Source organism: Polistes fuscatus, unplaced genomic scaffold, assembly GCF_010416935.1.
Source record: "Polistes fuscatus isolate 324 unplaced genomic scaffold, CU_Pfus_HIC Scaffold7, whole genome shotgun sequence".
In the NCBI taxonomy this organism is placed as follows: Eukaryota; Metazoa; Arthropoda; class Insecta; order Hymenoptera; family Vespidae; genus Polistes; species Polistes fuscatus.
The window spans coordinates 2,746,449-2,766,882 of NW_025113151.1; the positions used below are offsets into that span (position 1 = coordinate 2,746,449).

Genomic DNA, 20,434 nt, shown 5'->3' on the forward strand with positions numbered 1-20,434 from the left:
ATGAGATACGTTTGAAACATGGCATAAGTTGATGATGCGTTTACGAAGGTAAGGTGGACGTTGATCAATTTACCTACTTGGTGTCCGGTCAACTTCGATGGACCAAAGAACTCTGTGGCTTTTAATCGGCTTACGATTAGACTCTTCCTTTAAGGACGTAAGCTCCGCTTTCGTCGCATAAAGTTATCGCGCGAGTAGACCGTCCGGTCAGCTTCAAGCTTGTAAACGTACTTAAGAAACTGTTTTAGTAGCATCAGAACATTTGAAGGACGAACTTAAGAACAAGTAAATCGACTTAAAGTGTCGATTATTAAAGTGACCAAATGATTCTACAAGAAAAAAAGAAAATAAAAAATCTGATTTATTATCTTTTATCAACTTGAACTTAATTTTTCTTTTTTCTTTATCTTATTACAAGAAATAAATGTGAATTTTGATTGGCCCGAAAATATCGTTCACTTGATTTGGAATTTTTACAAATCAACGTTAGATAATATGTATCATAAGATAATATAATATTTGAACAATTTATATTTAACGAAATAAACGTAAATTTGATTTGGCCAGAAAATATCGTACACTTTTGTTTTGAGTTTTTTCATTTGAAATTCATACGAATGTTTTTACAAATCGAATAAACCAATACACATCGTACGTTGAATGTACGATAATGCTTAAACAATTTACTAATTAATACTTCTACTTTTCATGAATACGTTAAAACGATATTAATCTTTTAGAAATAATTAAAACAAACAAAACGTATAGTATTCATCATCATCATTATTATCCTACCACTGTTCGTTATCGAGAATCAAACAAAACCCTTACTCTTCCTGCACCTACACAGATAAACACAAATTTCTACATACGTACATATAATATTGTTTAGAATATATTACATCGCTGGGATTATTAAGTAATTAATAATAACGATTCATTCATTTGTTTCGTTATCGCGCGAATAAACTCACCCTTGCCAATTAATTCCATTGCTAAAGGGAAAACAAAATTTACTATGTTCCAGTAACACGGTACGTCGATTCTTGTTTTTTTTCAACCGTAAAAAATGAAATACAATTAATATCAAATGAAAAATTAATTGCTAGAAACATTTCTTTTTCGACCCGTCAAAAAATTAACGCGACAGGGGGAAAAAAAACAAAAGGAAAAGAAAAAAATTAACAAAAAAAAAAAAATACAATAATAATATAAGTGAGACAAACAAACAAAAAAACAAACAAACGTACAAAAATAGAAAAAATATCTATAGTAGACGAAAAAAAGAGAAGAAAAAAAGCCAACCAACTAACCAACCAACCAACAAATTCGCCTTGCACTCGGCTTGAAATAATTACACTCGGCTTGGGTGGTATACGTTTTTCGGAAAGAACACCGTCCAAAAAGAAAGAGAGAGAGAGAAAGAGAAAGACAGAGAGTTAGAAATTGCATACGGGGGAGAAGGGGGAGGGACAGGTCTAGGTAGTAGGTCCTCCGACGACGTATTTACTCTCGAGCGTTCGTTATCGCTCGTTAATTGAGCCCTTGACGCGGTAGCATTTCACACGGTGTTAGGTGGCATGACGTTAAGCGTTCCGAGTTAAACTGTTAGAGGAGGGTTAGGGAAAGGGAAAGAGAGATGGTGAGGAGTGGAGACGGGGGAAGTGGGGTATGGGATGAGGTGGGGGTGGGGGTGGGGGTTGGTAGAAGAGGAGAGAAACGTCGAGACGTCTCTCTACGTTTCTCTTTCATCGTCTACCACGAGATTCGAGTTCACTGCCAATGCTAGCGTAAAAACGCCGAGCTTAACACGGCGGGCCGTTTCTCTACGCTCGTTTGCCTTCACCTTTCTCTCCTTTAACACCCCTCCCCCTCATCGTACCTCCGCCCTAACACCACCACCACCATCTATCAGCCTACTCTCTCTCTCTCTCTCTCCCTCTTTCTTTATTTTATTTAGTCTCATTCTGTCTCTTTCTCAGCTCGGTTAGTTTCCCTAGATTCGAATTTAATTACAGGATTCGTCAAAACGCAAGTTGGCAGCGATCATCCAAGCGCGTTTATGACCCCCACCCCTTTTTTACTTTGTACACTTTCTCGCTGTGTTTTTGTGTTGGTTCTAATTTTTTTTCTTTTTGATTATTCTTTTTCATCGGATTTTTCTACAATTAACTTTTTGAGAGAACGCGAACGGGGAAAACATGAGAAAAGTCTTTGACGTTTGGAAGAAAAAGAAATCAAAAGAACGAGAATCAAAAGAGGTTTTTAACAACGTTTAAAAGTCTGGACGTTTTTATTAAAAAATATACGAGGTTGTTGATCTCTTTTTTTTAATTGGTTGTAACGTAAGCTTGCATTGTGAGATGTCGAAGGTTTTTGTTGCTTGTTTTATTGTTTATTGAGAGTTTCTATGTGTTGGGAGAAGTTGAAGAATTTCAACATTAAAATGGCGTCTTTAATCTAAAAATTTAATTCTACGATTTCGACACGTATATTTTTACCATTATTATTTTCAAATTAATTTTATTTAAGGAAACTATTAAAAAATATTAAATATTAATAGAAACTTACAGTAGATTTAATTCAAATTTATCGAATAAATTTGTGAGGTTAATCTTTCTTAAAAGTGACGACGTATCTAACCTAAAAATTTGATTCTACAATTTCGATACATATATTTCTACCATTATTATTGACAAGTTAATTTTATTTTGAGAAGCTAATAAAAAATAATAACTATATTAATAGAAACTTACAAAAGATTTAATTCAAATTTGTCGAATAAATTCGTCAAGTTATAATTTTTCATAAAACGGACGTATCTAACCTAAAAATTTGACTCTACGATTTCAATACGTATATTTGTATCATTATTATGGACAAATCAATTTTATATTTGGGAATTATAACATAAAAAAATACTAAACAATAAAAAACGTAGAGTACGAAAAGAAAAATAAAAATCTATCAAATAAAACGTTAAATTTGCTTATCTCAAAAAATACTATCGCGTATTTAAAAAACTTGACAATAAATTGTCAACATATTTTTCAGCGATGAATCACTCCGTGTTCTGTTATACCATTATTGTTGGAATACTCTGTGTATATATATATATATACAGAAATAAAGAAAAAGAGAGTTGGAAAGAGAGAAACTTCGCATTTCAGCGCGATTTCCTCGAGTCGCCCGAGGAGGTGCCGGTTCGTCTCGACGCGATAGGCGTTTATACGAACGCCACCACCTTTTCCTCTCTCTCTCTCTTTCCTATCAGAAAATGATGATGCAGCCGTGGCGCATGCCGATGAAAAATGGCGGGTTCGAGTGAAGTCACCGGAATGAAATGCATGGATTGGTTTAGCCCCGGGCTGCTGCTACGGAACTGGCATAGACAGGGCTGTGATGGATTACCGTTGCACGACCGTTCCAGGACTTCTCTTTTCGAGCTCACACCCTTTTCGTTACACCCTATCTAGCATTCCTTCAAACCACCCTCTTCTAACCCCCTCTCTTGTCCTTTCTTAGATTCGTAGAATCATGATTACTATTAACGCGTGTATCATCATTCCTGTTTTCCCTTTTTTTTCGTATTTCTATCTTCCCTTTTTTCACGGTTTCATTTTTCTTCATTTTTTTTTTTACTCGTACTTACACAAATGTAGAAGAATCTTCCTCTCAATCAAACCCCGTATATCCGTTATTTGCACTTTCGTGATCTTCCCAACGCAACATTTCCGTCTACGATGTCGATTCTGATATCGTTTCAGGGAAAATTCACGACGTGCACACTCTTGCCCTTTACTCGTACATGCAACTCTTTTGAAATACTGTTTGATTTAAGCAAAGCATGACAACTTTCAAAGTGTTGTAGGTAAAGATAGAGAAACTAAACTGTCGATTGATCGTCAAAGGTTTTCTTTTCTTTCATTTTGATCCAAAGCTACGATTAAAAACAACGTTTGATTCATTTCGAAAACATCCTGTCAGTAATGTCGACTTTACTTTCGTGATATTTTCTATTGCGTGTGCGTGTTGAAATAATGTTTACGAATAAATATGTGAATATTAAATTTGTTAATAAATATATACAATTTTGAAGTGAATTAAAAAATCAGATGAATATATTAGACAACCTGATGAATGGATTACTGAAATGATATTTTACGAGATATTAATACAAATAGGATCTCAAGGTTTAATTATGTGAGTAATCGATGATTTTCGTAGAACAACTAAAGCATAGGCTCGTATAACTATGCTTGTATTTCACTGATGAACCGTTTCATTGAAAGCGAATGCATTGAGCACACATACACATATGCACGTATACATAATGGAGGTATTCGCATTTTGTGTAGTGCAATATTCTATCTATGTATCTATCTATCTATCTAGGTATCTATTTATCTGTCTATCCTTTTCCTTCTCTTTCTCTCTCTCTCTCTCTCTTAGTCTACATGGGGTGTTACACACCCTCTAGGTATTTACGTTTATGACTGAGAAACACATACGGAATATAAACTAGGAATATTCCCAGTTACCACAACCGTGTAGCTTGAAGCCTTCTCTCAAAGTGAGCTTTTCAACGATTCTGCCACGCCTTTCGATACTTCCTAGACTATGCTTTTTCTTCGTTTAGGTTTCTTCGATAATTCAACTTTTATTTTTAAATATTTCATAATATTATTAAATGAATATTTACCAACCGTAAATAAACTATATGAATAAATAATGTAATATAATTACACTATATGTATATACATTTTTATATAAAAATATTAATATTCATTTAAGTAATATTAACTTTTTTTTTTATATATATATTACTACATAGTAACAAATTAATTGATTTTAAACAAAAAATTTAATTAAATGAAATAGATACATTTTTAGATACAAATAATTGTTTTTTATTTTATATAAATTCCGAAATAATCATATAAAATATTTAAACATATATACATTCACTTTATAGGGAGGAAATATCATTGTTTAATAACTTCTAATTCTAATTTTTTGTTTAAACAAGATCGAACGAATTTTCTTCTTTTATTTTTGGTAATTTTATTTAAAAAAAAAAATGAAATTTACGTTGTCAAATTTTCTAAAAATTAATCTAAAATATACGCGATCGTTATAATGGATAAAATAAAACAAATATTAAATACGATTAGATACTTTTAATAATAATTTTAATGAAAAAAATAAAAAAATAGTTAATCGTTAATTGCGCGAACATTTTAATTAGAGTTACTATTTCGTATTATTTTGAGAATGAATATTTAATCGCTATTAATTATAAATAAATCAAGGTAATTGGTTAAATATTTCATTACATTTTTGAAATACCTGTATAGAGATTTCAATAAAATCATAAATAATAAAGTTGATTTTATCAATAAATTGAATTTTGTTATATTCGCAAGTTTACAATCGTTATTCACGCATTTTCTAAACGTTCAACATTTCTCACGATTCGACGAATTGAAAATCTTTCGTAAAAAATATTCAATGCTTTCGGTTAGAAACGTCAAAACGAAATCGCACCAATTTCATGCTTTTATAAACTTAGAACGAAATGTGTCTAATTTTTCCATTCACCCAGCGAAAAAAGCGAGAAAGTTCGCAGAAATAACATAAAACTTACAAATTACTAACGAAAACTTTTTATTCGACTAACATGTGTAAATCACGAAAAAATTGTCTTCACGAATATCGTAAAGAAATAAGAAAAAGAAAATAAATTATAGGTTTACTAGAAAATTTCTAACGACGTTGCTACTTACTTGTCACGAAATGTTTTACGCGTAAGCGTACTTTTTGATCATGCTACGTATACAATCCTTTCTTATTTTTTATCGCAACATATTATTTAATATTAAAAAAAAAAAAAACATTATAAAAGAATACCTGTTTTTTTTATACCTGATAATTGATCATCCTTTGTTTTAATTGTTATTTATATGTACGTTGAATCTGTAAAGTAAGTAACAATACAAAATAAATTCAAATACTTTAAACAATTTTGATTTGTTGTAAAAAAGAAGTTATGACAAGTAAAAAACGTTAAAACAAATGTATTCCAGTTAAAACCATCGTAAATATAAGTAGAGTATATTAAAAAGTTAAATATACCTTAATTGATTGTTAATTAATTAAAGAAAATATATATTGTAGTTTAGAAGCACGGAGTATAAATTTGACGTACCTTCCTCTTCGAAATCAAACAATAAACTGACTCGTTCGTCTTCTATGAAAGTACTTTTATTCAATGTTGTTTACGTGACATTCCGTAACAGGAAATTCTATCTACTGCGTATATTATTTTCGTTATACATATTTGGCCTTCGGAAAGTCGTGTAAACAACAATCAATAGAAGAATTTTAACTGACTTTCATAGAGATCAAAAGAACCAGTCTTACAGTGGATCTCGAAGAGGACGGTACATTCATCTTATATTCCGTGCTTTTAAACTACAATACAGATGTTTTTTAGATTAATTAATAATTATTGAAGATACGTGTGCAATATTCTTGAGGTATGTTACATCCTTTCTCATTCATCCCTTCATAAACAAATGTATCTCGAAATAATTATCGATCGATGTATCTTATACACACACGTACACATACACATGACATATTTATACTAAACATTATAATAATTTCGTTCGAGTATCGATCTTCTGTTGATTCTATGTCACTCTTTTTCTATCTCTTTTCTTCTTTTATCATTTCGTTTTATAAAATTCAATCATTATCGTCTCTTATGGATGTTTAGGAAGATATAATTGAAGATAAAAGTGTTAAAAATGTACAATTCGTAAATATCTAAATTATAATAAAATAAATATTAATTAAAATAAATATGTTTTACTGCACGTTATGAAATAAATTTAATTATGACAGTGCTAGAAAAGAATGTATAATTAAAAAAGAAACTAAAAAATAAAACAAAACAAATGCAATAGTGACGAATTAAAATAAGAAATGATAAAAAACATCGAAACATTTTTAAATAACTTTTCATAGTGATAAACTTTGATTTTAATTTTATTTCAAACTATTGATCTTATATTATTTATATGTTTAATACGTTACGTGATTGAATCGCCATAAGATAACATAATTGTATTTAAAATAACAATTGTATTCAACTGCGATAACATGTAAACGATTTAATGGATCAGTTTAAAAATTTTTACAATAGCATATATATAAACATTAAATAACAAACATTCTATTCTTAACATTTTGTCATATCTCTCGAAAATTTTTAAGAAATTTCACTCGAAAAACATTTTTCCCGACTCATATATATGTTTCAGTAAATCGGTACGAAATTTTTGGATCAATTTAATATTATATTTTCATAGAATAAAATGAGAATAAACAAATCGTTCATAAATTTGCCTAACTTCATCGGCAGATGTTCATTTTGAGGTGCTCAACTTAACGTCATATAGGACCAAATCTTTTTCCCCTACCTATCTGCCCTTAGTAACACTGAAATTCACGTATCAACGGAATATGGAGTGGTCCTCGTTTCATCTCACGAACCCATTTCTTCTTCTTCTTCTTCTTCTTCTTCTACTTCTTCTTCTCCTTCCTATTCCCTTAACATTCTTGTAGAAATTCAAAGCGTTTTAAATTCTCCTATATATCCTATAAAACCCCGACTACTTTCAATTCTTCAACTCCCTAACTTAGTACGCCCTTTCACTGTCGTCGTTTTATCGTATTTGATCTTTCGTCCGTCCGTGGAAAAGAAAAGTACAAAAAAAAATTACAACAAAAATAAAAAGAACAGAGGGAATGGAAGGGAAAGGGAAAAGAGTAAAAAGAAGCTATCACCCCGTATATCTATCTGTATCAAAGAAATAACGTAAACGTTCTTATGCAAAGTTCTTATGCAACGTTTAAATTGAAAGTTGCAGTGCAATGATAGGAATACGCGATTATGCGTTATTTTTATCTTTATTATTGAAAATAATCGATTGCTTTGGGCATCAACAACGAAGGATTTATTATTTTTTTTTGAGGTTATACTTCTTTTGACGCGTTGGGGAAAATGTAATGGGGAGTGATTTTGTTCCGAGCGTCTGTCATGAAGTTTGTCGGTATTTACGACGCGCGGCAAAGCGATTTCAAGTATACGGCATGAAAAGTTGTCTTCTCTTCTTTTTCCCATTTTTTCTCAAGCGGGTCACCCATCCAAATACTAATCGTACTCAGCGCTGCTTGACTTAAATGATCGAGCGAGAACTAATGCTGTAACCGCGCCATGGCTGTGACGCGTGAAGTAATTCGATATATTTCTCTTATATTTAGTGTGGACTGATATCTATATTATGATATTTTATTATTCTTTCTAATATATATAATATATCGATAATAAATTTAAATTAATAATAATAATAATAAATTTTTTTTTGTTAAGTTATTTTTGAGGTTATTGAGGTTATGTTCGTTTTGGTACGGCAAAGAAGTATAACTTCTTACGTGCGTACATAAGTATACACACCAGTTTTTTTTTAAGTTATTTTTTTTCTTTGAAGTTTTTTTTTGAAGTTATTTCTGAGGTTATTGAGGTTATATTCGTTTTAGTACGGCAAAGAAGTATAACTTCTTACGTGCGTACATAAGTATACACACCAGTTTTTTTAAGTTATTTTTTTTCTTTGAAGTTTTTTTTGGTTATTTTTGAGGTTATTGAGGTTATATTCGTTTTAGTACGGCAAAGAAGTATAACTTCTTACGTGCGTACATAAGTATTTTATTATTATAATTGATATTTTTTGTGTGTATATTAATTATAAATATACTTTAAGATAATTAATCAGATTATTATTTATTTATGCAAATTAATGTTGGAACATAATTGTTTTTTAATTATTATGAATTTTAATATTAAATATTCGTTCTTATTTCCTTATTGATACTTGAGAGAGGAAGAGAGAGAGAAAGACAACGTAAAAAAGAGAGAGAAAGTAAATGTGTGTGTGTACGTTTATCTGTGAAAGAGAGAGAAAGAGGAAGATAAGGTAAGAAAGAGAAGGTGAATGAAGGGGGAAAAATATTCCAAAGATATCGCGTCGTCTCTTATGAAAGAAAAGTAAAGGAAAATAAAGAAAAGAAAAGGAAAGGAAAGGAAAGAGAAAATAAAAGAAGGGGTAAAAGTGAGGGTCATAAGGGTGAATAGGAAAGGAAGGGAAATGATCTTCGTTGCGGTCTCGTTGCATAGCAAAGAAAAGAATAGCTTATCTCTCGCAACATACGAACACGAAACTACAGATCTCGTTCGAGAGGAACACTGATAACGAAATTATTTCGTTCGTAGGAAGAAGGAAAAAGTAAAGATTGAATATCATTAGATTGTAGAAAATTTGAATGGGAAAGGTTAAAATTAGATTATCGAAATGATTCGAATGATTTAATTAATTTGAAAGAAAATATTCTCGCGAAAAATGTTCATATTTTTTTGTGTATAATATAAATTATTTAATTAATTATTATTATATTCGTGCACAATAATTAATAAACACTTTTACGTAAGTCAATGTTTATTTATGATCGTGTGTAAATGATTTTTTATTGATAATGTTTATTTATGATAGTGTTTATTTATTTTATTTTTTATTTAATTCATTATTATTATATTTGTGCAGTAATTAATACGATATAGTGATTATTATGTTATTTAATTATAAATGATTTGAAATAATTTCGAAACATTTCAGGATTTAAACGATATACCGTCAGTGGGGAAACGATTAAGAAAATAATCAATGTCGTTAAAAAATTAGTTTTATTTTCTCGATTTCTATTTTATTTATTTGATTGTTATTTTTGTTTCTTAACTTTTCCTAATTAATCAAGCGAGATCTCGTGAAGCTCTCTTATTCGATATCGCAAGGATCGTTTCTTAAAAGCAAACTCGATATTAGACACTACTGTTCGAGTAATGGGAGAAGAAAAGTAGAGAAAAAAGAAAAAGAGAGAAAAAATAAATGGATAGAGTAAAGAGAAATAAAGAGAGAAAGATAGAAAGAGTAGGAGGTTATGGTACTTGGTAAGAAAAACTTCGTAGAGACTCTCTCTGAAAGAAAAAAGGAAAAATAAAAGATAAATTCAGAGTAAAACTCTTCAGACCGACGTCGCGACGTTGTTGCATGCTCGACCGATACGAATTCACTACGGGAATTCCGCCAATTATTAATTGATAAGTTTGCCTCTCGTCATTAGGAAGAGACGATTAAGACAGACAAAAGAAACTTTTCAATTCTAAGTTATTACGATTAATACATTTTTATGACAAACGTTTTTTTCCTTCTCTTTCAATCATTTCGTATTATTTTTTTTATTCTATTTTCTTTTTTCATCGTCACGTTATTTCACATTTGCAAATTCATCCCCTTCGGTGATTAGAAATCCAATCATTTTATTTATTGTTTACTTGTGATTTTTTCATTTATTTATATCTTGCATTTATAATTGAAATAAATTCTTTCGTAATAATCTGAAAACTCTTACATTGCTCAATGAACAACAAATTGTTGAGGAATGGTTAAAACTTTCGATAAATGTAGTTTAGTGAAATTTAAATATTAGCATAAAGACAGAAAGAGCTTAGTATAAAATTGAAGAAAATCAAAGGATTGAAAAGAGGATAAATGTAAGATAGGTAAGAGAAAATAGGCTTGGATTCATATATCTTGTGTGTCAGTCTTTTCAACCGTAATATGCCAAAACGAAGAAACATACTAAGCTTTTGAGTAAACTGCACGAGTTAAGACAAGCATAGAGTAATACCAAGATAATTCTACAAGTGAATAAATAACTTACATATACATATTTACAATGTTGTAAATTACACGCGAATAATAACACTGATGCGAGATTATCGAATTTACTTATTCAAGATTACAGAATAATCTTATCGTTTGTGTCATAAGTTTTCTAATAATAAATAATTAAAAAACTTAATTATATTTATCCAACTGTTACGTAAGTTGATATTTAATTTAAGTTGAAACAAACAAAAATATAAATTTTTATTTTCATACTCACGAAGAAATTATTGATGAATAAAAATTTTCGATTAAAATATATCCTCAACTTTCGTATACAAAAATTTGTCGATATAATATTAATTAAATTCTAAGATAATTAATAATTACAATAATGACGTTTATTCAAAATTTCTTACACGACTGATCCAATTAAATCGATCTCGATCGAATGAAACATTTTCGTGCTCAAATATAATTGGATTAAATACATGAAATTAGGTTAAAAGCAAGGGGGCTTTTGTGCACAAATAGACAAAGTAAGTCTAATTAGAAGTACGTTAATATTAATGTGCTTTAGAATAGAAGAACAGGAATTGTTGTTCACGATGGTGGTATTCAAAATCAGCAGATTATTAGTAAGAGAATATACTACTCGGTAAGCACATCATTACTCGAAGTTCTTGTAATAGATCTACGTTATATAGTAACAAGAATGAAGATAGAAATTGGAATACAGAAAGAGATAGAGAGAGAGAGTGAGAGAGAGAGAAAGAGAAAGAGAGAGAGAGAACAACTAATCCGATAGCAACAATCATTAGCGACATTCTGCTGCTAGTGTCAGCGTACAGGAAACATTCCGAGATTCTCTGGCGGTAGCAGGACAAATTAGGTCGATCTTCGAAGTGGAAGAGAGCTCGTAGTATTCCGAATCCAAAGCAATAACGTTGCTGCTAGCTAGTTCACTGTCGAAATTGCCAAAGGCACAATACACGGTCAACATGTCGCATGATTTGGTGTAAATGTCGATACGTATGTATATCGAAATTTGTATAACAAATATTATGTATTAGGGAAGTATTTGAAAAGAGAATTCGATAACAAGGTCTACGAAATATATGTTATCGATTAAGTATTACATATATATATATATATATGTATATATGTATATTATTATATTATTAACTTAAAAGTTTCCAATTCAGAGAATTATTTTTAGTTTTCATATTGAAATCGATATATATATTTATTGATATATTTAATTATATTTTTTTATAGAGATTTATAAAAATGTTTTTTCATGTTCAGAATACTCTTGCATTATTTATACGACCGATTTATGGCAAATGGTCATTTAAAATAAATGGTTAAGTTTTTTTTTTTTAATGGAATAACAATTTGATGAAAAATACTCGTTTTTTTTTTATACAAAATAAACAAACTAAAGAAAATAATAATACAAAATATAGAAAAAACATAATTTATTGTGCGACGAGAATCAATTTACATGATTTATTTTTTCTTAAAAATATTTTGTTTCTCGTTATTTATTTTGAAATTTTAAACTTTTACTTGATACTTTATCGTATATCGCAGGAAAGATAAAGAATAAGATCATTCAAATTTTATATATGCATTATATAATACTTATTTATATAAAAATATGTATAGATTATATATTATTGGTGAAAAAAACTCGACCTAATTTATCCTACATTGCGAAAGAGAGAAAGAGAGAGAGAGAGATAAGAATAAAAAGAGAAGATTACCTTTAAAGGAATCCTTCGAATCTAAAATTCCTAAAGCATGCTCGACTATGTGTCCGTTTTATCGATAGTTGAACTTTTGTATGTTGTAGTAAGAATATCTCTAAGATCTTACGTTCCTTATACTGACTGTTTCAAAAGTAACCTTACCAAGTCAAGAATAATAAAACAAGAAATTGATATTTGTGTTTAAAATAAAAATATTTTGTTACTTTATTTGAAAAATATTAATCATCAGTTAAAATACAAAATTATTGTCACTAGAAATACCTGTCGTACAAATATTTATATTATAATTTGTAAGGTTTGATGATTTAATAAATGTATAATAATCATACATTTAACCATAAAAATAAAAAATATTGTAATTATATAATAATAGTACTGAAAATATTAAATCAACATTTAATACATTAAATTATCACCGAGGTAATGATTACAATAATATATATTTCATTTGAAAATATGAATTTTCAGTTTTATTTAAATTAAATAATAAAGTTAAATATAATTGTGCATGTGTGTGTGACACCTCCTATGCGTGTTGAAAATAAATTGATGAATTTTTATTTGATCATTTAAAGGAACTTTTGAGACAGACTGTATAAAAGACGATTTATAGAACAGCTATAAGAATAAGATTAATATCTTATAGGAACTATCGTAGAGAACTATAGTCGTAGAAACTATACCGGTTTGTAATACGAACAATGTTAGTTCTACCACCTGCATCGATATTAGAACGTATGTTTGATACGATAAAAGGATTAGAAGATCCTATAGGAAGTTTCTCACGGTATTTTTCAAGGATACAATGATGACTAGAGTATAGGAATTATTTAACTATGTTTTAGAGACCAGGTGTATCGTTGAGTATATCAAGCAGGTGATACGATGATTTCAGGATTGCTCGAAGAGATTTAACTTTTAGTCCGTGTAAATGCACCTGACCGTATATGAGTATGTCAGTAATATATACCTACAAGTCGACCTTGAATGTATCAAGTCTCGTCATCTTTTTCTTTTCTTTTTATTTAAGTGGCTTCGATGTACCGGTTTTATCGTAAATAATCCTTTATAACTTAAACCAGTATGACCGTAAATGTATACGTGATTGATGAGACCATTTCTAAATAAAATAAGATTCATAATTGTGAAGATGATTATGATTATGGTATAAATCAAAATAATTCAAACAATTCATTGTTGTTTATATTATACTCATTTTATACTTTAACACGTTCTATATAGGATCAAGATTATAAATCGTTTTATCTTATTCTTGATAAGAAGAAAAGGTATTGAAGAACAGTCAAAATTTATTATTTATCCAATTCTTACTATCGCACAGTAAAAAATAATATTAATAATAAAATACATAATTTTTGAATAAATCTTTTTCCTATGATTTCAAATTATTTAATATTATTATCGTTTAAATAAATGTAATAATTAATGTGTTAGAAAAAAGAATTCATAAAATCAATTGTTTCAATTTTGTTGACTTCAATTTACTATTAGAATTATTTGTAGGTACATATATACGAACAAGTTATATTTCTCGTTAAACCCTTACAAAGGATTGAACATATTTTAAAGGTGCGTGTTACTCGTAAAAAATGAAATGCAGGAAATGAAGTCATCAGAAGGATAATCATAAGTTATGCGAATTACCCAAGTAAAATACTTAACTTTGCTTATTCTCCTGTATGTTGGACACTTCGGGTTTAGGTATATATACTCAGAGACTTAAGGTGAGCATTTGGTAATCCTGGTCTTGTTATACGACCGTTCAAGCTCGTAAAACCAACATCGGAGTAAACGGCATTGGATTACGTGACGTCTTTGGAGAGTCAATTCTCTCTCTCTCTCTCTCTCTTTCCCGTTTTTTTTTTCGTTTCTCACTCAGTCTTCCATGTCTCGAGAGGGTTATCCTACGATTGCATTATTAAAAGTTTTCCATTTTAGAAAGGCGATTGACTGTTCCTTTTTTCGCTTCTCTTTTAGAAGGAACCTTAGGACCCGCCCATTTTTTCCGATACAACATCGAATAGAGCCACTTGACTGAGGATAAACAAGTCCGCCTACTGCAGGTACAGACCACCAGAACACATATCGTAAATTTGTCAAGAAAAAGGTAAGAAATAGAATAAGAAGAAAAAATATAAGTTTGACTATTTCATTTAATAATGTTACATTTATCTTCGTATTTTACGATTAGGTCTATCTTATATCAATAAGAAATAACGTATGTTTTACGTTGGATGATTATTCATCATTAACGAACGAACTAACAATAATTTACACGAGGAACGTATAATTAAAATAGAAATATATTTAAAAAAGGATTATACTTATCATAAATTTTCTACAAAAATAAAGTATCCTAAAATCAATTAAAAAAAAATACGAGTTGATTAAAATTCGATACTGATAGGTTTTAAATGACTGATATAATTATTTAATTTCGTACGATTAAAAATAAGAAGATAAATGTTAAATGTTACGATCAATCTTAGGAAAATTTAATCTAATTGTATTTTGTAACATTTTGAATAAATTGTAAGATTTTCTCGAAGTTTGAAAATATATGTATATCGAAATAGTAACGTAAATTATATTCACGAAATTGGATTGACGTGTATGTACATTAAAGGAGCAGTTGACACCTATATACCTTTACATATATATACATATATCGTGCAAATGTTGCCTTTATATCGATTTTGTGTATAAGAGACATAGTTAAACGCGTAGATACATACAACGTATACGTAAATGTTAACGTGTATGATAGAACGGCGTCGTCTTATACGAAACGTTGATGCCACGTCAAGTAAACGTGAAATCTTGCTCTCCTTCGTCAAGTATCGCTTACATGCAGCACATAAATAGACTAGAACGTAGAAACGATGAGATTCCACAACCACCACAACCACTATTACTACTACTACAATACCATTACCATAGGGAAACGTATTTAACAGAGAAAATTACAAATGATGCGTGTTTTCGTAATTATAATATAATGAATCTTTCTTTAAAAACATTTTGTTCCTTATTCATTTTCAATTTCTTTCATACCTTCCTTTCATTTCTTTCTTTCTTCCCTTTCTCATATTTTTCCAGGAATTGTATATTGTATTGGTAATCCACCTTACCTTCTCGAATATGGCGAATCTTGAAACCTCCTATTTGCCACGTGCACACTTATACATCGTTTTTTTTTATTTCTTCATTTATTTCGTTTCATCTTTACGATCGTTCGAACAGAGCTAACCCGTAAAAATTAATCGTTCTCGCGGTAGGTAAAGAAATACTTAATACTTTTATCTATAACTTCTTTCAGGTAATTACCAGATTCCATCTTTTCTTCTTAGGATCAGAAGACGTTACCTTTTTCACCAGGGTGTTTTATTCGCGTTGAAAATTTTTCTAACTTCGTTAGTACGTTGCAACAAAAAAAAGGAAAAAACAAAAAGGGCTAAAGTTACTGATCTTTCTTCTCTCTCAGATTTCTTTTTCTTTCTTTTTTTCTTTTTACCCCCCCCCCCGGTTATTTTTTCTCTTTTCTTTTTCTTTTTCTTTTTTTTTTTAAGGATTTTACTCGAATCGAGATTTTTGTCCTTAACTCTCGAGGAGAGTATCTCGTATTTATATTATGAGAAAAAGGTCCCTAGGGTAAACGGCTCACTTACCCCCACGAATTCGCGCGCGTGCTCGTAATTCAGACGCGTTCCACCTGTTTTTCAAACGACTGCATAAAGATCCAACGTTAAAGTTCCGTTCGTTCCTATAAATCTTAGCTTGCTAAATTTTATGGTTGGAACGTAAAAAATGATTTCGGTCCGCTCGTAGACAGGCGATAAATTTCTAGACCTCCCGAAGGATGCGACGGAGTGTGTTTATCTTCTTCATAAAGAGAAATAGAAAGAGAGAGAGAGAGAAAGGGAGAGAGAGAAAGGGAATGGAGGAAAAAGGGGCTTAAGTACTGCTGATTCGACGTGTCTTATGGTTGGTATCATAAACATTTAACAAACTATATATATATATAGAATTATGAAAATTTTTCCATTTTTTTTTTATGGTCTATTGACATTCTTTTTATTTAATAATTCCTTTTTTATCGTCGAGTGATAATTAATTGAATGAATGTTTGGAAAAAAAACGCGTGTTTTTGATTGTACATACGATATACTATATTATATTAATACCTTCGTATAATAAAATAAAAATATTAAAAGAAATTTAAAAGGGATCAATGTGAGATTTAAAAAAAAAAATAAAAAAAATAAAAAATATTACGTGCGACGTATAAGCGCATAAAAGAATTTTTCATCTTTTAAAATACTTCGATTGTATTTTTAATTCTCTGATGCTATTGTAAAGAAATTTTTATATACGCGTTTATATTTGAAATTTATATTTAATCTCGTATATTTTCATACGAGGTATTATTTTCTTTTTTCTTTATTAATCGTAACGACGTATTTACTTTGAAAATCGTTTTCATACAATGTAATAATAAAAATATAAACATTTAATGAATGTTCCAATGCTTTTTATACTCTTTGTCAGGGTGTCAAGTATTAGGGATTATTAATTTTATAGGTCACATGGTTATAAGTTATAAATAATACAAACGAGCTTTCATCTGCTACGATATCGTTCGATTTTTCAATTCAGCAGGTCAGTCGACAATTTTTTTTCTCCGGAAATGAAAATACATCAATGTATTTAAAGACGATGTGTTGTAATTTAAAAAAAAATCCAATTGAAAAATCTTAACATATTAAAATGTACGTTTTAAGATAAAATACGTTAAATTAAACATACAAAAAAAAGTTAAAAAACGAAGAAAAATTGAAATGTATTATTTAACAAATATTCTAGAAAATAAAGCTTAATATAAATATTTTATGTAAATTAAAAAAGAATATTGACAATTTATTACATACTATGTGTTATAATAATTATTAATTATATATAATATCTCAATATAATATCTGGACCATGCATATTTGGTGCATATTTTCATTATAGAAAAAAAAAAGGGAAACAAAACCGATAATGCAACGAAATAAATTCATATTTTAAAATCACCGAATATATTCAACAAAAATAATATATGTTAAATAAGAAAGATACTTTAGGTAAACTAAGAGACCAATACACTTTAACTATATATTCACATACACACACACACACATGCGAACAAATATAGGTAAAATATGCATACAGTACGCATGTGAGATGTTTTACTTTGAACAACTATCATCACACACATACACACACATACACACAAATAGAACCCACAAGTGAGAGAGAGAGAGAGAAAGAGAGCAGGTACGACCCTACCAACCGAAGAACTTGTGAAGGAAACGAATGAAGAAAAAGAAAAGGGATGGTAAAGGGAGGGAAGGGAAGGGAGGAAGAGAGGTTCCTCTATTCACCGCGGCTACGTTGAAAAATTTAGTTGGGCGTAATGAGTAGTAGTCAGCTAGCAACGAGGGTAGAAAGATGAAGTCAGTCCTGCAGTTTTTTGTCTGCTATGTGAAAGTACCTACCCCAAGCCCTTTCCACCCCCCTAACCCCAACCCAACCCCTCCCCGTTCGCCCTATCCGAGTTTTCTTCTCTTACGGACTTCAGCTCTTCACCTCCTTTCTTCTTTACCTCCGGGTGGTCGTGTTAATTCCAGACGGACTTAAAGTACCTTAGTCGGAAGAAGAAGAAGAAGAAGAAAGAAGAAGAAGAAGGAGTAGGAGGAATTTCCAGGAGGAAATTTACGTTGTCGTTAAAAGACGAGATGAAATCCGACCTACTACTCTCTATTACTCTCTTCTCACGGCCTCGTTCTTCTGCTTATTGTTTTTTCTACTTCGTGTTCTTTTTCCTTTTTTTTCTCTTCTTCTTTTTTTTTTGTACCATTCTTTCCTTTTATTATTTTAGGATAAGTGTCGTACGAGTTACAACGAACGGCGTTTAAACGTTCGAGATTTATTCTTTACGGTTTTACTATTATAAAATTGTTCGAATAATCTATCTGAGTTGAGATGTTTGACGATAATTGTTTATAGTCATTTGGATAAAATTTTAAGGGCTTTTTTTTTATTGTCCATTAGTGAAATATTAAAGATATATTGTTAATGTAAAATTGTTTTATTTTAAGAGAAGAGAATTAATAAAAATAATTAATAGAATAATTATTAATAATAAAATATAAATAAATAATAAATAATAAATAATTAAGAGAATAATTGTTGATGCGTTTGTAAAATCGGTTTATCATCTATTGTGTAAAAATATTTTTACAATCTTTTGTATTTGGCTTTGGTTATTATATGTAAAAATTAGGCTGTTTCTTTTCTATTTTTTTTTGTTTAGTTTTCTTGGAACTTATAATAACGGAATAAGTATTGGAACTATAAAAATTTACAATAGATATGACAATTGAGTAATTTGTTTTTTGATCACAATTATGATTTCAACGATTGATCTCTTGTTACTAAAAAAACAAAACTTTATCTACGATAAAAATACATTTGTAACAATCGTAAAATAAATTGTTGCACAAAATATCAAATATAATCAAAACCGATATTACTAATGTTTTACTTATGAGTTCAAATAATAGCAAACGATACTTTAATATAGAAAACAAAATCATCTTTCGATTGTAATAGAATAAAATTACGATGATTTTTCAAAGAATAATAACATCAAAAAAAGAAAAAAAAAGAAAATGAAAGAAAATAAAAAAGCATCTCGAAAACGTTAAATAAACATATTCTCGAGAATGAGTAATTATCGAAATGATAGAATATTGTTCATCATCGTCAATCAGTGCCGTCTTCGAAAGTAAATTTCATCCACGTTAAATACAATTTCGAGTGAATTCCATGAAAATAAAAGAATTACCGATAGTTTTTCATGGAAGTTAAACAGACATAACGAGAGAAAGAGAAGAAGAAGAAGAAGAAAAAAAAGAGAGAGTAAGAGTAAGAGTGAGAGAGAGAGAGAGAGAGAAAGAATGAGAGTGAAAGAGAGAACTCGTTTGAAATGAAATCGACTCAGTTCGGATTCTATCGAGGTATTTTACGAAAAACGATGAGGAAATTTGGACAGAACCCGGAGTGAGATTTTTCCTATTCCCTTCCCCTTATCCCCCGTTCTTCCTGACCACCACCACAACCACCACCACCACCACCACCGGTTTGCACCGATCCCTAACCCTTACCGGTTGAAACGAGTACGAAAGCAAAACTGATTGGCCGTTAATCCAACGACTTTTCCGCAGGATTCACCAGGATCTTTTTTTTCTTCTTCTTCTTCTTCTTCTGCTTCGTTTTCTTTTTCTCTCTTATAATATTTTTTTTCTGTTTTTTTTTCATTTTTTTATTTTTATTCCAACAGAAAGAGGCAAGAGTTTGAATTCGTCGGTAATTGGGTATAAATCACTGGGACTCGCCTTATTCTCGTGTCTCGTCTCGCCAGGGATACTACACGGCTTTGGTAGACAACTTTTGTATTCGTTGCATCATTAGCGGACATTATGTCGGGCGTGTTAGGTGACAGGAGCCACGCGGGGCTGACTCTCCAAGAGTAGAATAGGATATTTTGTTCGGGGAAGGATTTTACATCAATGTATATCCTATATACATATAGAAAAACACACACATATATATATATATTTATATATGTGTCTGTAAGCGTTCCTACCACGTGTGTTTGTGTTCGGACAATTCAGCTGTATTTCAAGGAGAACACATTTTTTAACCATTACGTCCTTCCTTTTACTTGTAACTCGTCGAGTCACGTTGAAAAGAGTAAGAGAGAGAGAAAGAGAGAGAAAGTTATTTGAACGATCTTCAATCTTT

The 20,434-nt window shown here is 30.0% G+C and overlaps 1 protein-coding gene and 1 long non-coding RNA gene across 6 annotated transcripts in view; one reads left to right on the forward strand and one right to left on the reverse strand.

Annotated features, from left to right (window-relative positions):
• LOC122524367 (teneurin-m) overlaps window positions 1-20,434 on the reverse strand; it is a 735,394-nt gene that overhangs the window by 313,349 nt on the left and 401,611 nt on the right. The window lies entirely within an intron of this gene.
• Window positions 14,565-20,434, forward strand: part of LOC122524370 — a 43,361-nt gene continuing 37,491 nt past the window's right edge. Inside the window, exon 1 of the long non-coding RNA XR_006305524.1 lies at window positions 14,565-14,693. This is a non-coding gene — a long non-coding RNA (uncharacterized LOC122524370). The remainder of the gene's footprint in view (window positions 14,694-20,434) is intronic.